Here is a 15290-nt window from a genome sequence, read left to right as displayed (position 1 = left end):
ACTAAAAGAAACACAAGGAAGGGATTGTCAACAGGGGCTTGGTGTAAAGTAGGCCTTCCCATCCTTAGCAGAGGAACAATACTGGTGCACAAACATCAGTGAATAATTGTGCAGTTAGAATCTCTGAGGTCTTGTCTTATGGGTGTTGGTTTCACAGCAGTGGTAGTGGACAGTCATGAAGTATTAGAATTGAGACTGGAGATCCCAGTACTTGACTAGGAAGACAGATGTTTACAACCACCTCTACCAGCAGCACAGACTGTGTAGATTGAGACTGAATGCTTACTACACAAAGCCTCTCCCCTTTTTCAGTGTCCCATGTCATGAATTTCAAGTGAATCCTAGTCTTCCTTTGTGACTACCTATAATTAACACAAATCCTGCTGGCCCACTAACACTGTCAATTCTTAGCCCTACTGCAGTGCCCTATTAAAGCTTCAAGGATTTAGGATAAACTATTTTATATAATGGTTCTGAAGGTGGCTTCTCAAAGCACTTGACAGAATTACAATAAGAATACACAGGATAAAACAATTCCAATAGACAGCGGGGACCATGGATGGTGGTACTAAGGAAAGTAGAAGCAGAGGGGTAAAGAATGGAACCAGTTCAGTAAAGGCTCTTCTACAGAACAAGGTGTTGAGTCTGAATTTGAAGGAGTTTAGGGAAGGTGACTCTGCTATCCTTGGGCAGAGAGTTCCAGAGCCTGGGGGCATAACAGGAGAAGGCCCTGTCACCCATACAGTGTAGACGGGCTTGGGGGACAGTTAGGAGACCAGAATTAGAGTGAAGGTTATGAAGTGGGGAGTAGGGTGATAATAGATTAAACTGCAACTGAAATATGAAGGCACGTTCTACAGTTTATGCAAGAAAGGGTAATGTTAGGCTTTTATGGGACGGGGGTAATGGCAGCACTTTTGAGGACTGTTGGTACAACAGCAGTGCTCAAGGATTCATTTCTAATATTGAGGACAATGGGTTATATACCCATCGTTATTACCAAAGGCTCAGAGACGTTTTGCTATATAAAAAGACTCCTTTCCACCACTAATTTATTCAGGTTTGGTTCATTTGGGTTTTATCAGTTAAACATTTAATATTGTATGTCAGTTTGTTGATGCCTGTATATCACAGTGATCTGCACACACACCTTTGACTGAATATAGGCTGCCAAACCTCTCCAGCAAACTTATGTATCACGGTAGGTACACAAGAAGTTTATTTGTAATAACAGGGTTGTTGGTGCCAGTAGTCAGATTGGGTCAATTGCAAGGTAAGAACAGCATCGCATTAACTGGAGATGATCCAGAGATTAGCATGCAGCTCTGTACGCCAGATTAATACCGATTTGCAACTCGCTCGTCTGCTGACTTTAGTCCCCTGCTCAGTAATCACAATGTTCCCAATTGCAATGAGCCCAAGGAAACAGCTGCTGCTCTCTAGAGGACACTACAGGACAGGACTAAGTACAATTCCTGCAATAGACTAAGCAGTTTAGTGCCAAACTGATGGAACACTGAATGCTATGGGACAGTTCCGAATGTAGTAACAGCTTAATACTGAAATAATATCGTAAACACCTCGTGATCTTAAGAATCTGTCGCTGTTAAAAAGTATTATAATAATAAGCTAAAATTGTACTGCAGCCACAACACAGTGGACTTGCAGCTCCTGTCCTGATCATACAGAAAGATGTCATCACTATAATACCTGTTAACAAACATAGCGCCTGCAGTCTGTGAAAGAGAGCTCTGAGGTGAATATTCCTTGCAGGGAAGTGAACTGTAAACACGGCAAATACATCACTCAGATGAGGAGCAACGACTGTCGCTAAAGAAAGTGAGCGAGGGTACACCTATAGTAGTTCATCCACAGAAATTCAAACATAAATTTGTGACGCACCAGAGTACCGCAAAGCTAGAAGCGTGCCTTCAACTGGAGTACTGTAGCACGACTGTTTATTTTTTAAAGTAATATTAACTTATTCCAGGCGTTCATCTGGTTTAAGAATACAAATCGATGCCTTCAAATAGACCTTTAACAGTCCTTTGATGTAGAATTAAGAAAATGGGGAATTATTTGATCCCATTCTCAATCCAGTAGTTTATGGACAGGCGCTCTCAGCGGACTGTGCGCAGGAGTGATGGGTGATGTGGAATTCTATGGGCTCAGTGGGACTCCGGGAGTCAACTCAGGGCTCTGCTGTAGATTCCTGTAGAACCGGTGTGAAATGATAATGTATCGTTGGCTGGTATTGTTAATGTAAAGTTTACTGGTACGTTTCGGCCAAAACATATTTTCTTTCTTCTTTTTTTTCAGCATGGAATAAACCTATTACTTGTTCCTTTGCAGCCCACGCATGCTGACGCAGCTACCCACCTGAACTACAAATTGTATGTCGGCCGTTCCGTTACACTATATTGATGAATCGTACAAGATCATAGGATCTATAAGCCTGAAGACTTGTCTTGTACAGTGCCCTGATAAAAATCAAATTAATTCCACTAATTTTTATGGAATCCCATATGGAATTCCGGTAGTGAGGCTTCCATAGTACACGGATGGAATAGTGGACGGTGGGCTTTTAAATTCTTTTTTTATTTAAACACCAGAAATACAAAAACAAAGACAGAATATGAAATAAGATACAGAAATAGACACTTCACATCCAGAATAATTCACAATTATAAAAGCTGAAACTTATACTTTTTAAATATTTCCATTGTATGTCCTTTTTTACTTAAAAAAGAAACTCTTCTTTAGCTCAGCTGGCAAGGCCTGGGTTCGAGCCAATGCAGTGAGGCACGAACTAGGGTGGGAGCGGCGAGGGCACAAGCCCTGGAACCCGAATCCGTTACAATAACAAAAGGACAGACAATAAAATATGGGTTATTTTGAAGTCCCAAATGTGAGATATTAAGTCGCAACTACGAGATATAAAGTCGGAATTCTGAGTTTTTAAGTCGCAATTCTCAGTTACTAAGTCGGAATTCTGAGATACCATAGCGGGTTTTTATTTTTACTCCCTGGCTGAAACGGGCTTCCATAGAAATGGTCAGATTCAGAGCCATTGCAGTTCGTGCTAATTAGAACAATGCCACAACTGAACCCTCAGCACCGTACTGACTACTGAGCACAAGATCAGCTGCTCTCCAGCTTTGTTTCGCACAGTTTTGCATTGCTATTGAGCTCAGAGGAGGAGCTGATCTTCAGACAGTCAGATGCGTTATACATTACGTCACTGGCCCTAATCTTACGGTGCTCAACTGCACCATAGTGACCTCAGCGCCACTACTAGTAATGCGTCGCCCCCAGCCAAAATTGCTTAGTAAAAAAAAAACGTTTTCTATACTGTCTGTTTAAAAATATTATATCTTTAAAAATGACAAAGGGTTTGTGTGTCGCGCTAAAGTTTCGATTCATTTCGAATGCAAAGAAAAAACATTTTCTTCCAAGAAATCATAAATTTGTCTCATCCTCCATATTATAATTCTCTGTTGTAGTAGTAAAGCATTTTGAGTCAAACCGAACAATATATTAAAGGAACAAGTAATAGGTTTATTCCATGCTGAAAAGAGAAGAGAGAAAACACAACGTTTCAGCTGTGAAACCTTCTTCAGGTTTGTTTTCTCTCTTCTCTTTTCAGCATAGAATAAACCTACAATATTACTTGTTCCTTTGCAGATACGCATGCTGACGTAGCTACCCACTTGAATATATTAAACGTTTCATCTATACGATTAACATAATGTTCTCCTCAATAACTACAGTAAATGACAAAGCCTTAGAGCCACAGAGAAAAACAAATTGCATTTAAAGTAATTTTAAAGGCTCGAGATAACATTGCACTATAAACGCAAATGTCTGTCTTCTTTGTGGCGCTTACTTTTTGTTGCTTTAGCAAATTTCATGCAGTTTATTTCTGACACAAGACATAACAAGCTTGTGTATTTATGACAAAAAAGCAGGGCAACAATTTATATCGGCCATGAAATTGAAATTGTTAAAAAGTGAGTTAAATGCAGATATAGTAAATATATTTTCTCATATAATGGTGTGTTTTTTTGTCTAAAAATCCTTCATGAATGGTTTAACAGACACTTTGCATAATAAAAAAATATATATTTACGAATTTTAACTTTTTATACAGTAAAGTTTTGTTGTGAACATGAGCCCTGTTTATCGATATCACCAACACAGTTCTGGATTTTATTCTGCCTTCCTATGGACATTGGAATTTTGTGTGTGGTAGCTTATTAGCGCCAGGGAGAAAAAGAATATTGTTGGCTTTTAAATGAGAAACCATTTGCGTTTATACAAAATCACAATGTGTTGTCCCAGACATTGGGACATCCTCTGTTTAAACACCTGTCGTTTTCTCTAATATTGGCTCCTGTGCTTTGATCCATTTGAGAGAGAAGACACTGAAAAAGTCTTGTGAAAGTGGATTTTGCACATTCGCCAGTGCTGTAGTGGGATCATACAGACACCCATACAAATCCATCACACGTTGGAAGCTCTGGAAGGCAACGTAAAATATTGCTCTGTCCGTTGGTGGATTAGGTATGCATGCTACATTTCAACGTAAAATGCAATGTAAAAAGATCAAATTTGATTCAAAACCGATTAATGTAAAAACCGATAAAGCTCATGTTTTTTATCTAGTTTTATCTATATCTATATCTATATCTAGTTTTTCAAAGGTCTTAAAAAAATGTTTATCGCGATTGTGAAAGTTAGAAAAGGTGTACCAGCGCGTGCCTTTATATATATGCCTGTAGCTGCGAGAAGGTTAAAAGCGCACAAGTGATCTGTCTTTCGTCAAAATAATTGCTGGAGCAGCAGGGCGTAGAGTACCATCCAGCAGCTGTAGATGGTGCTCGGGTAAGAGCTAATTCTGTTTTCAGCACAGGGAGCAAGAATGAGCTCAGTCCGGCTCCCAGCAGAATCCATTCTGGTTTGGTTGCTGTCAGACTGTGCATCTATGGCTTTTTGGATCGCAACGTGAAAAAAAAGAACAAAAAACAATTGCTCACATCGTGTTACTTCCACCAGAGGAAGGGAAGATATAACTTAAAAAAAATCAGAACTGAATATTTGGATCCGGGGCCTCATACTTATCAAATTATTAAAATAAGAATTATTTAACTATCAGATTGTGTTTCTGCAACATTTCGTGCACAGTATGCCGTATTCAACAATAAAACAACAGTCACAACGAGGCCTTTACACCCAGTCTGGGGTATTTTCCCCTTTTATATTTTTGCCACTTTATATCGAACCTGTTATACTCCCAGAAGTGCACAGTAGCTTCTACTTAATAAAAATATACAATTCACCGCTGGTATAAACAGATGTGTGCCATGTCTGCCTTTGTAAGCATTTGTTTCAAAAATAAGTTCACAATATGTTAAAAACACAAAAAGCACAAACTTAATAATACAACGATACAAAATCAAAACCAAATCATAAAGCCAATTAAGTACCTATCCTTTGAAAACAGAGAACACCTTTATATCTACAATAAAAATGTGACATTTGTATCTACTTTTGAATTACTGTACAAAGTAGACAGAGTAGTCCCTGAATTCAAAGATCAGATCTTGGCCAAAACAAGACAATCAGACGTGAGCTGAATTCGGAACAAGAGCCTCTGCTTCGTTGTTTATTGAGCTTTTGATCAAAGTCTGAGTGAAAAAGGATCAATATGGCACCATTAGACAGGCGGTACATGGGGATTGGGGGGTGCTATTCATGAGTCAATAGCTCTTCAAGCACAACAGCCACAGTGCTGCAACCAGGTGTTTTACACCAGATATTTCCCCTAACCTTATACAACCTCGCTTTGAGTTGTGGAACATTTCTTTATTTTTTAATGTTTTTTTTACTGTAATCAAGTGTTGTGCTCACTAGGCAGGCCTCCTGACCTTTCACAGTTATGCTTTGTTGTGTGCAACTTTAATTATCTTTTTAGGATTTTTTGAATATGGCAACTTCCACCGAGACGGGTGGGGGGTGTGGGGGTGCTCTTCAATAGCTTTTTCATCTATACACACAAACGGATGTAACCAAGACACTCAGAACCTGTCACGCAGGGGCTGACTGCTGAGGATAGGGATCCAATGCGGTGCCCTTGGTAGGGTTGCCGCGAGACGCAGGCGTAGTTGGAGTAAACAGGCAGGGGCCCGAGTCCGGGAAGGCGTAGTACAGGCATAGGCACAGAATCGACAGGCGAAGGCGTAGTCGAGGGACTGACAGGGGTCGGAGTCCGGGAAGGCGTAGAAGTTGCGTCGGTAGGCAGAGGCGTAAACGAAGAGACAGGCTGGGGTCAGGATCCGAGAAAGCGTAAAACAGGCGAAGGTACAAAATCGAGTGGCTAAAGCGGTTGTCGGAAAAGCGGGGTCGAGGTCCAGGGGAGAAGTCGTAGTAAGGCAAAGGCGTAGTTAGTAGGTAAGCTCCTGGAGAGAATCTCAATCGTGAGCAATGACCGGGGGGCAGATGAGGGTTTAAGTAAAGGACTGATTGACATGTGCACGTTTGGTATGGGGAGAGCTCGAGGGAATGCGGGAGCGCTTGCCTGCGTGAGGGAGATTCATGACAGAACCAACAGAATCAACCTGAACTCATAGAAAAACAAGAATGCCCCCGAGACACATGAATCCCCCTCCTGGACCACTCTGGTATCAACCACAGAAAGGTTGTATAAAGTTAGGGGACCTGTGTGGTGTGTAAAACACTTGGTTTCAGCAGTGTGGCTGTTGTATTTGAAATGCTATTGAGCCATGAAGACTACCCACCTATCGCACTGTGTTACCTGTAGTGTTATCTTCAGAAAATCATAAAAAAATAAAGAAAGGGGCCACAGCCACAGCAAGGTTATATAAAGTTAGGGGGCCTGTCTGGTGTGTAAAACACTTGGGTACAGCAGTGTGGGTGCTGTATTTGAAACGCTATTGAGCCATGAAGACGACCCACCTATCCCAGTGTATTACCTGTAGTGTTATCTTCAGAAAATCCTAAAAAATATAAAGAAAGGTTCCACAACCCAAAACAAAGCTGGGAAAAGTCAGAGGACCTGCTTAGTGTGCAAAACACTTGCAGCATTGTGGGTGCTGTGGTTTAAATGCTATTGGTTTGTGAACAGAATACCCCTATCCCAGTGCATTGTGCCACATTAAATAAAAGCATGAGAAAAAGAGATTCAGAATGCAAAGCTGTGTCAGTGTTCTGTGTAAAAAATCGGTTTGAACATCATGGGAGCTGTTTTTAATAAGCTGCTGAGTAAAGAATATTTTAATCTTCCTGCTGTCAGTAGTATTTTCAATATAGTTGACCCTTACCTGAATGAAAGCAGGGCGTAAAGGAAGGGTTTCAGAAATCAAACAAAGCTTTATTCCCCTGCTTACGGGCTTACAGTCTTGGTAATGGGAGACTGCGCTGTTCTGCTTCCTATGGTCATATACGGGTTTTTCGCATGAAGCCGTATTGAACAGTATTTCTCACGTTGTGAACGTGTGCACACAGCGGTCCCCCGGGTTCCAGTTCGTGCGTAATTATGCATCGATGAAAAACCGGAGGTTTAAAAAAAGATAATTAGCTCACTGATAGTTTGATGTAAAGGGTGTGGAAATATCCACAAGTCGTGGTCTTTAAAATGCATTTGGTTTGACGGCGTTCTGTGCTTCCATTGCGAAGATATGGACAAAAGAATATTCGTGCTTGGTCAAAAAAATGTCATAAAAACGAAAAAGTAAAGGCTGAGAAAGCATCCGCAATGTATTTTATACACAAAACAAGCATTCTCGCAACTTTAAGAGGTTTCGTGAAAGCGCTTCAGGTACGCCAAAATCGTTTTCGAACTTCGAGCTACTTGTAACTTTACCCCGGTGCGGAACCTGATACCCCAGTACAATAACGGGGACACTAAACTGTAAACAGGTGCCGTCCTTCGGCTGAGACGTAAAACCGAGGAGTATCCAGAACAGCGCTATATAAGTGTAAGCAATAATAATAATTATTATTATTATTATTATTATGTAAAATGCAATTAAAAATAATAAAAAAAATATATCAAACTTTGATTCAAAATAGATTAATATAAAAACTGATAAAGCTAATGCTTTTTTCAGGGCTATATCTACTTTTTTTTTTTAAAGCGATTGTGAAAGTTAGAGAAGGTATACCAGCGGGTGCCTTCATATCGCGAGCGTCAGTCTCGCCCGTAGCTGCGAGAAGGTTAAAAGCGCACAAGTGATCTGTCTTTCGTCAAAGTAATTGCCGGAGCAGTAGGACGCAGAGCACCATCCAGCAGCTGTAGACGATGTTCGGGGAAGAGCTAATTCTGTTTTTAGCACAGGGAGTGAGAATGAGCTCAGTCCGGCTCCCGGCAGAATCCATCCTGGTTTGGTTACAGTGCGTCTGAGGCTCTTTGGATCGCAACGTAAAAAAAACAATTGCTCACATCGTGTGACTTCCACGACAGGAAGGAAAGATATCACTTAAAAAAATCAGAACTGAAGATTTGGATCCTGGGCCTCAATTTGATCAAATTATTAAAATAATAATTATCAAAATATCAGATTGTGTTTCTGCAACATTGCGTGCACAGTACGCCATTTTAATCTAAAACAGTCACAACGAGGGTTTTACACGCAGTCTGGGGTATTTTCCCCTTTTATATTTTTGCCACTTTATATCGAACCTGTTATACTCCCAGAAGTGCACAGTAGCCTGTACTTAATAAAAATGTACAATTCACCACTGGTATAAACAGATTTGTGCCGTGTTTGCCTTTGTAAGCATTTGTTTAAAAAATAAGTTCACAATACGATAAAAACACAGAAAGCACAAACTTTATAATACAACGATACAAAATCAATACCAAATCATTATTCTAATTAAGTACCTATCCTTTGAAAACAGAGAACACCTTTATATCTACAAAAAACTTGACATTGTATGTATTTTTGAATTACAAAGCAGACAGAGTAGTCCCTTAATTCAAAGATCAGATCTTGGCCAAAACAAGACAATCAGACGTGGGCTGAATTCGGAACAGGAACCTCTACTTCGTCGTTTATTGAGCTTTTGATCAATGTCTGCATGAAACAGATTCGCTTTTTTAACTCTTTGATTAAAGTACACAAAACGCACCTTCTTTCGAACCGGAATCGAACCAGCGACCTAAGGACTTCCTGCTGATTCCACTACACTCCTCCTCTCGACCAACTGATCTATTGAAGGGATGGCGGTAGGTTTTCTGGCACATACTGCCCAATGTAGTGAAGTGTTCCGGGTGATTTAAATCCCACTTCGACATCAAGTTTCCAACTCGTTTCCTTAGTCTTGTTTACCTTGAATTTAAGCCACGAACCAGGATTCTACTGTATAAACTTCCAGGGATATTACAAAATGTTTGATGGGGCATCAATCATTCCAGGCAGAAATTGACTCCTTTTTTTTCTCGAGGGATCATATTAAACATTTCATTAGTATTGAGAGGAGGATCACCATGAGACACAAAACAGTTTCCTTCTGTCTTTATTAGAAAGTAGTGTTTGTGCTACATTAATAATATTTTCGTGGAAATAAAGAAGTTGTAAATTTTAAAATTTATATTTGAATCGAAATGTGGTTTTGAGTTAAATATTAGCGTGTTCATGTAATTAGTTTGTGTTTGTCATTACTATATATAGTGCCATGTTACTAGAATTTGTAACTGAAGTTTAATAGTTGTGTTTTTTTATGATGGTTAGACATTTGTTGATTACAATATTGTATATAATGTATAATTCGAAATACATATTTTTCAGGTGTAAATAATTGTATATTTTAAGAATAAATTTCTAAAATAAATCATTGGCTTTATTTACTAGTTCCTACACCTATAAAAATATTTCTTTGATGTATAATAGACCTTTAACTATATATGTATAATAGTCTTCTAAATTTATCTGTATAATAGAACTCCAACCATTTATGTATAATAAACATATAATCATAGATGTCTAATTGACGTATAACGATATACGTATATTAGAATTTCATTCTAGACCAGTTACAGAGCACATTTACACGTCTGGTATGCGTTTAATAGTCGTATATTCTACATCTTTTACCCACTGGGATGTGCCGATTTTAACTTGGCAAACCAAGATACACGTTTTCTAATGAAGCCTTAATTAAAAGACAGTTTGTTTCTCGAAAGCGTGTTATGTAAAATAAGAGAAAAACGAAAATATATGGATGGTAATCTTTCAAAGCTGAAGATTTTACTTTTGAAAAATTGACATTTTATGTGATGTATTCGCTGGTTTTAGAACTTTGCTGTACTTCCTGAATCATTTTCAGTATTATAAAGTGGGTGTAGATTTTTCTTTCAGGTTAGGACGACCGGGGTAAAGTTAGCTTGAAGTTCGAAAACGATTTTGGCACGCCTGTAGCGCTTTCACGAAACCTCTTAGAGTTACAAAAACACGTGCTTTGTGTATAAAATACATTGTGGATGCTTTCTCAGCCTTTACTTTTTCGTTTTTATGACATTTTTTTGACCAAGCACGAATATGCTTTTGTCCATATCTCCGCAATGGAAGCACAGAACGCCTTCAAACCAAAAGCATTTTAAAGACCACGACTTGTGGATATTTCCACAGCCTTTACATCAATCTATTGGTGAGCTGATTATCTTTTTTTAAACCTCCGGTTTTTCATCGATGCGTAATTACGCACGAACTGGAACCCGGGGGACCGCTGTGTGCACACGTTCACAAAGCGAGAAATACTGTTCAATATGGCTTCATGCGAAAAACCCGCCTATGACCATAGGAAGCAGAACAGCGCGGTCTCCAATTACCCAGACTGTAAGCACGGGAATAAAGCTTTGTTTGATTTCTGAAACCCTTCCTTTACGTCCTGTTTTCATTCAGGTAAGGGTCAACTATATTGAAAATACTACTGACAGCAGGAAGATTAAAATATTCTTTACTCAGCAGCTTATTAAAAACAGCTCCCATGATGTTCAAACCGATTTTTTACACAGAACACTGACACAGCTTTGTGTTCTGAATCTCTTTTTCTCTTGCTTTTATTTAATGTGGCACAATGCACTGGTTCACAAACCAATAGCATTTAAACCACAGCACCCACAATGCTGCAGGTAAGTGTTTTGCACACTAAGCAGGTCATCTGACTATTCCCAGCTTTGTTTTGGGTTATGGAACCTTTATTTTTTTATGATTTTCTGAAGATAACACTACAGGTGGGATGGGTGGGTTGTCTTCATGGCTCAATAGCATTGCAAATACAGCACCCACACTGCTGAAACCAAGTGTTTTACACACCAGACAGGCCCCCGAACCTCATACAACCTTAATGTGGCTGTGGCCCCTTTCTTTATTTTGTAATGAGTTTCTGAAGATAACACTACAGGTAATACACTGGGACGGGTGGGTCGTCTTCATGGCTCAATAGCATTTCAAATACAGCACCCACTCTGCTGAAACCAAGTGTTTTACACACCAGACAGGCCCCCAAACCTCATACAACCTTAATGTGGCTGTGGCCCCTTTCTTTATTTTGTAATGAGTTTCTGAAGATAACACTACAGGTAATACACTGGGACAGGTGGGTCATCTTCATGGCTCAATAGCATTTTAAATACAACAGCCACACTGCTGAAACCAGGTGTTTTACACACCAGACAGCCCCCAGAACCTTATACAACCTTGCTGTGGTTGTGGCCCCTTTCTTTATCTTTTTATGAGTTTTTCAATATGGCACCATTAGACAGGCGGTACATGGGGATAGTACATCGTGCTCTTCACGAGTCAATAGCTCTTCAAGCACAACAGCCACAGTGCTGCAACCAGGTGTTTTACACACCAGACAGCTCCCCTAACCTTATACAACCTCGCTTTGAGTTGTTTAACTTTTCTTTCAAATCACTTGGGTTCATCAATCATTTGATCATTTTTCAGCGTGGAATAAACCTATTACTTGTTCCTTGGAGATTACCATCTGCTGATAAGATATGATCGCTATATTGACCATATACAATTTCTTGCATAAGGAATTCATATTTTGCATACACCGATCCCCCCGGAGTCCCAAGTGATTCTGGTTTTGAAAAGCTAAAGGACAATGAGCTTCACGATACCAGGGGGACAGTGGGTGGTCAAGTCTCCCCTAAACAATGGATCTTGTCAGATTATGATGTCAGTGCATTTAATAAATGTTGTTGAACTCTCTTTAGCCCAAATACAGAGGAGCCCAGACCCAGAATGTTACACATACTGACAGAGAGTGATCTCATTATGTGTGTTTGGATTTTAACAACTATTTTTATTGTTTGCTAGAACCAAAACAATCTATGTTAGACATTTTCATCTTCAGCCAAAAATACAAACCTGTGTAGGTAGTGTGGTGCAGGTTCTTGTCCCATCCTGCTCTTGGTCCAGGTTGGAGGGTTGCACCGATTCTGAATCTTGTTAGCTGGTATGGATGGGTTTGGGGGTGTTGATACCAGAGTGGTCCAGGAGGGGGATTCAGGTGTCTCGGGGGCATTCTTGTTTTTCTATGAGTTCAGGTTGATTCTGTTGGTTCTGTCATGAATCTCCCTCACGCAGGCAAGCTCTCCCGCATTCCCTCGAGCTCTGCCCATACCAAACATGCACATGTCAATCAGTCCTCTACTTAAACCCTCATCTGTCCCCCGGTCATTGCTCACGATTGAGATTCTCTCCCGGAGCTTACCTACTAACTACGCCTTTGCCTTACTATGACTTCTCCCCTGGACCTCGACCCCGCTTTTCCGACAACTGCTTTAGCCACTCGATTTTGTACCTTCGCCTGTTTTACGCTTTCTCGGATCCTGAACCCAGCCTGTCTCTTCATTTATGCCTCTGCCTACCGACGCAACTTCTACGCCTTCCCGGACTCGGGCCCCTGCCTGTTTACTCCGACTACGCCTGCGTCTTGCGCCAACCCTACCAAGGGCACCGCATTGGATCCCTATCCTCAGCAGTCAGCCCCTGCGTGACAGGTTCTGAGTGTCTTGGTTACATCCGTTTGTGTGTATAGATGAAAAAGCTATTGAAGAGCACCCCCACACCCCCCACCCGTCTCGGTGGAAGTTGCCATGTTCAAAAAATCCTAAAAAGATAATTAAAGTTGCACACAACAAAGCATGACTGTGAAAGGTCAGAAGGCCTGCCTAGTGAGCACAACACTCGATTACAGTAAAAAAAAAACATTAAAAAATAAAGAAATGTTCCACAACTCAAAGCAAGGTTGTATAAGTTTAGGGGAAATGTCTGGTGTAAAACACCTGGTTGCAGCACTGTGGCTGTTGTGCTTGAAGAGCTATTGACTCGTGAATAGCACCCCCCAATCCCCATGTACCGCCTGTCTAATGGTGCCATATTGAAAAACTAAAATTCTTATTAAAAAAATTAATAAAGGGGCCACAACCACAGAAAGGTTGTATAAGGTTAGGGGACCTGTGTGGTGTGTAAAACACTTGGTTTCAGCAGTGTGGTTGTTGTATTTGAAATGCTATTGAGCCATGAAGACGACCCACCTATCGCACTGTGTTACCTGTAGTGTTATCTTCAGAAAATCATAAAAAAATAAAGAAAGGGGCCACAGCCACAGCAAGGTTGTATGAGGTTCTGGGGCCTGTTTGGTGTGTAAAACGCTTGGTTTCAGCAGTGTGGGTGTTGTATTTGAAATGCTATTGAGCCATGAAGATGACCCACCTGTCCCAGTGTATTACCTGTAGTGTTATCTTCAGAAACTCATTACAAAATAAAGAAAGGAGCCACAGCCACAGTAAGGTTGTACGAGGTTCTGGGGCCTGTCTGGTGTGTAAAACACTTGGTTTCAGCAGTGTGGGTGCTGTATTTGAAATGCTATTGAGCCATGAAGACGACCCACCTGTCCCAGTGTATTACCTGTAGTGTAATCTTCAGAAAATCATAAAAAATTAAAGAAAGGGGCCACAGCCACAGCAAGGTTATATAAAGTTAGGGGGCCTGTCTGGTGTGTAAAACACTTGGTTTCAACAGTGTGGGTGCTGTATGTGAAATGCTATTGAGCCATGAAGATGACCCACCTATCCCAGTGTATTACCTGTAGTGTTATCTTCAGAAAATCCTAAAAAATATAAAGAAAGGTTCCACAACCCAAAACAAAGCTGGGAAAAGTCAAAGGACCTGCTTAGTGTGCAAAACACTTGCTGCATTGTGGGTGCTGTGGTTTAAATGCTATTGGTTTGTGAACAGAATACCCCTATCCCAGTGCATTGTGCCATATTAAATAAAAGCATGAGAAAAAGAGATTCAGAATGCAAAGCTGTGTCAGTGTTCTGTGTAAAAAATCGGTTTGAACATCATGGGAGCTGTTTTTAATAAGCTGCTGAGAAAAGAATATTTTAATCTTCCTGCTGTCAGTAGGATTGTGAATATAGTTGACCCTTACCTGAATGAAAACAGGGCGTAAAGGAAGGGTTTCAGAAATCAAACAAAGCTTTATTCCCGTGCTTACAGTCTGGGTAATGGGAGACTGCGCTGTTCTGCTTCCTATGGTCATACACGGGTTTTTCGCACGAAGCCGTATTGAACAGTATTTCTCGCGTTGTGAACGTGTGCACACAGCGGTCTCCCGGGTTCCAGTTCGTGCGTAATTACGCATCGATGAAAAACCGGAGGTGTAAAAAAAAATAATTAGCTCACTGATAGTTTGATGTAAAGAGTGTGGAAATATCCACAAGTCGTGGTCTTTAAAATGCATTTGGTTTGACGGCGTTCTGTGCTTCCATTGCGAAGATATGGACAAAAGAATATTCGTGCTTGGTCAAAAAAATGTCATAAAAACGAAAAAGTAAAGGCTGAGAAAGCATCCACAATGTATTTTATACACAAAACAAGCATTCTCGCAACTCTAAGAGGTTTCGTGAAAGCGCTACAGGCGTGCCAAAATCGTTTTCGAACTTCGAGCTAACTTTACCCCGGTAAGTTAGCTTGAAGTTCGAAAACGATTTTGGCACGCCTGTAGCGCTTTCACGAAACCTCTTAGAGTTACAAAAACACTTGCTTTGTGTATAAAATACATTGTGGATGATTTCTCAGCCTTTACTTTTTCGTTTTTATGACATTTTTTTGACCAAGCACGAATATGCTTTTGTCCATATCTCCGCAATGGAAGCACAGAACGCCTTCAAACCAAAAGCATTTTAAAGACCACGACTTGTGGATATTTCCACAGCCTTTACATCAATCTATCGGTGAGCTAAT

This window comes from Lepisosteus platostomus, chromosome 5 (genome assembly GCF_059453375.1).
Source record: "Lepisosteus platostomus isolate fLepPlt1 chromosome 5, fLepPlt1.hap1, whole genome shotgun sequence".
NCBI lineage: Eukaryota > Metazoa > Chordata > Actinopteri > Semionotiformes > Lepisosteidae > Lepisosteus > Lepisosteus platostomus.
The sequence above is the reverse complement of the archived record's forward strand: the minus strand, read 5'-3'. Positions refer to the sequence as shown.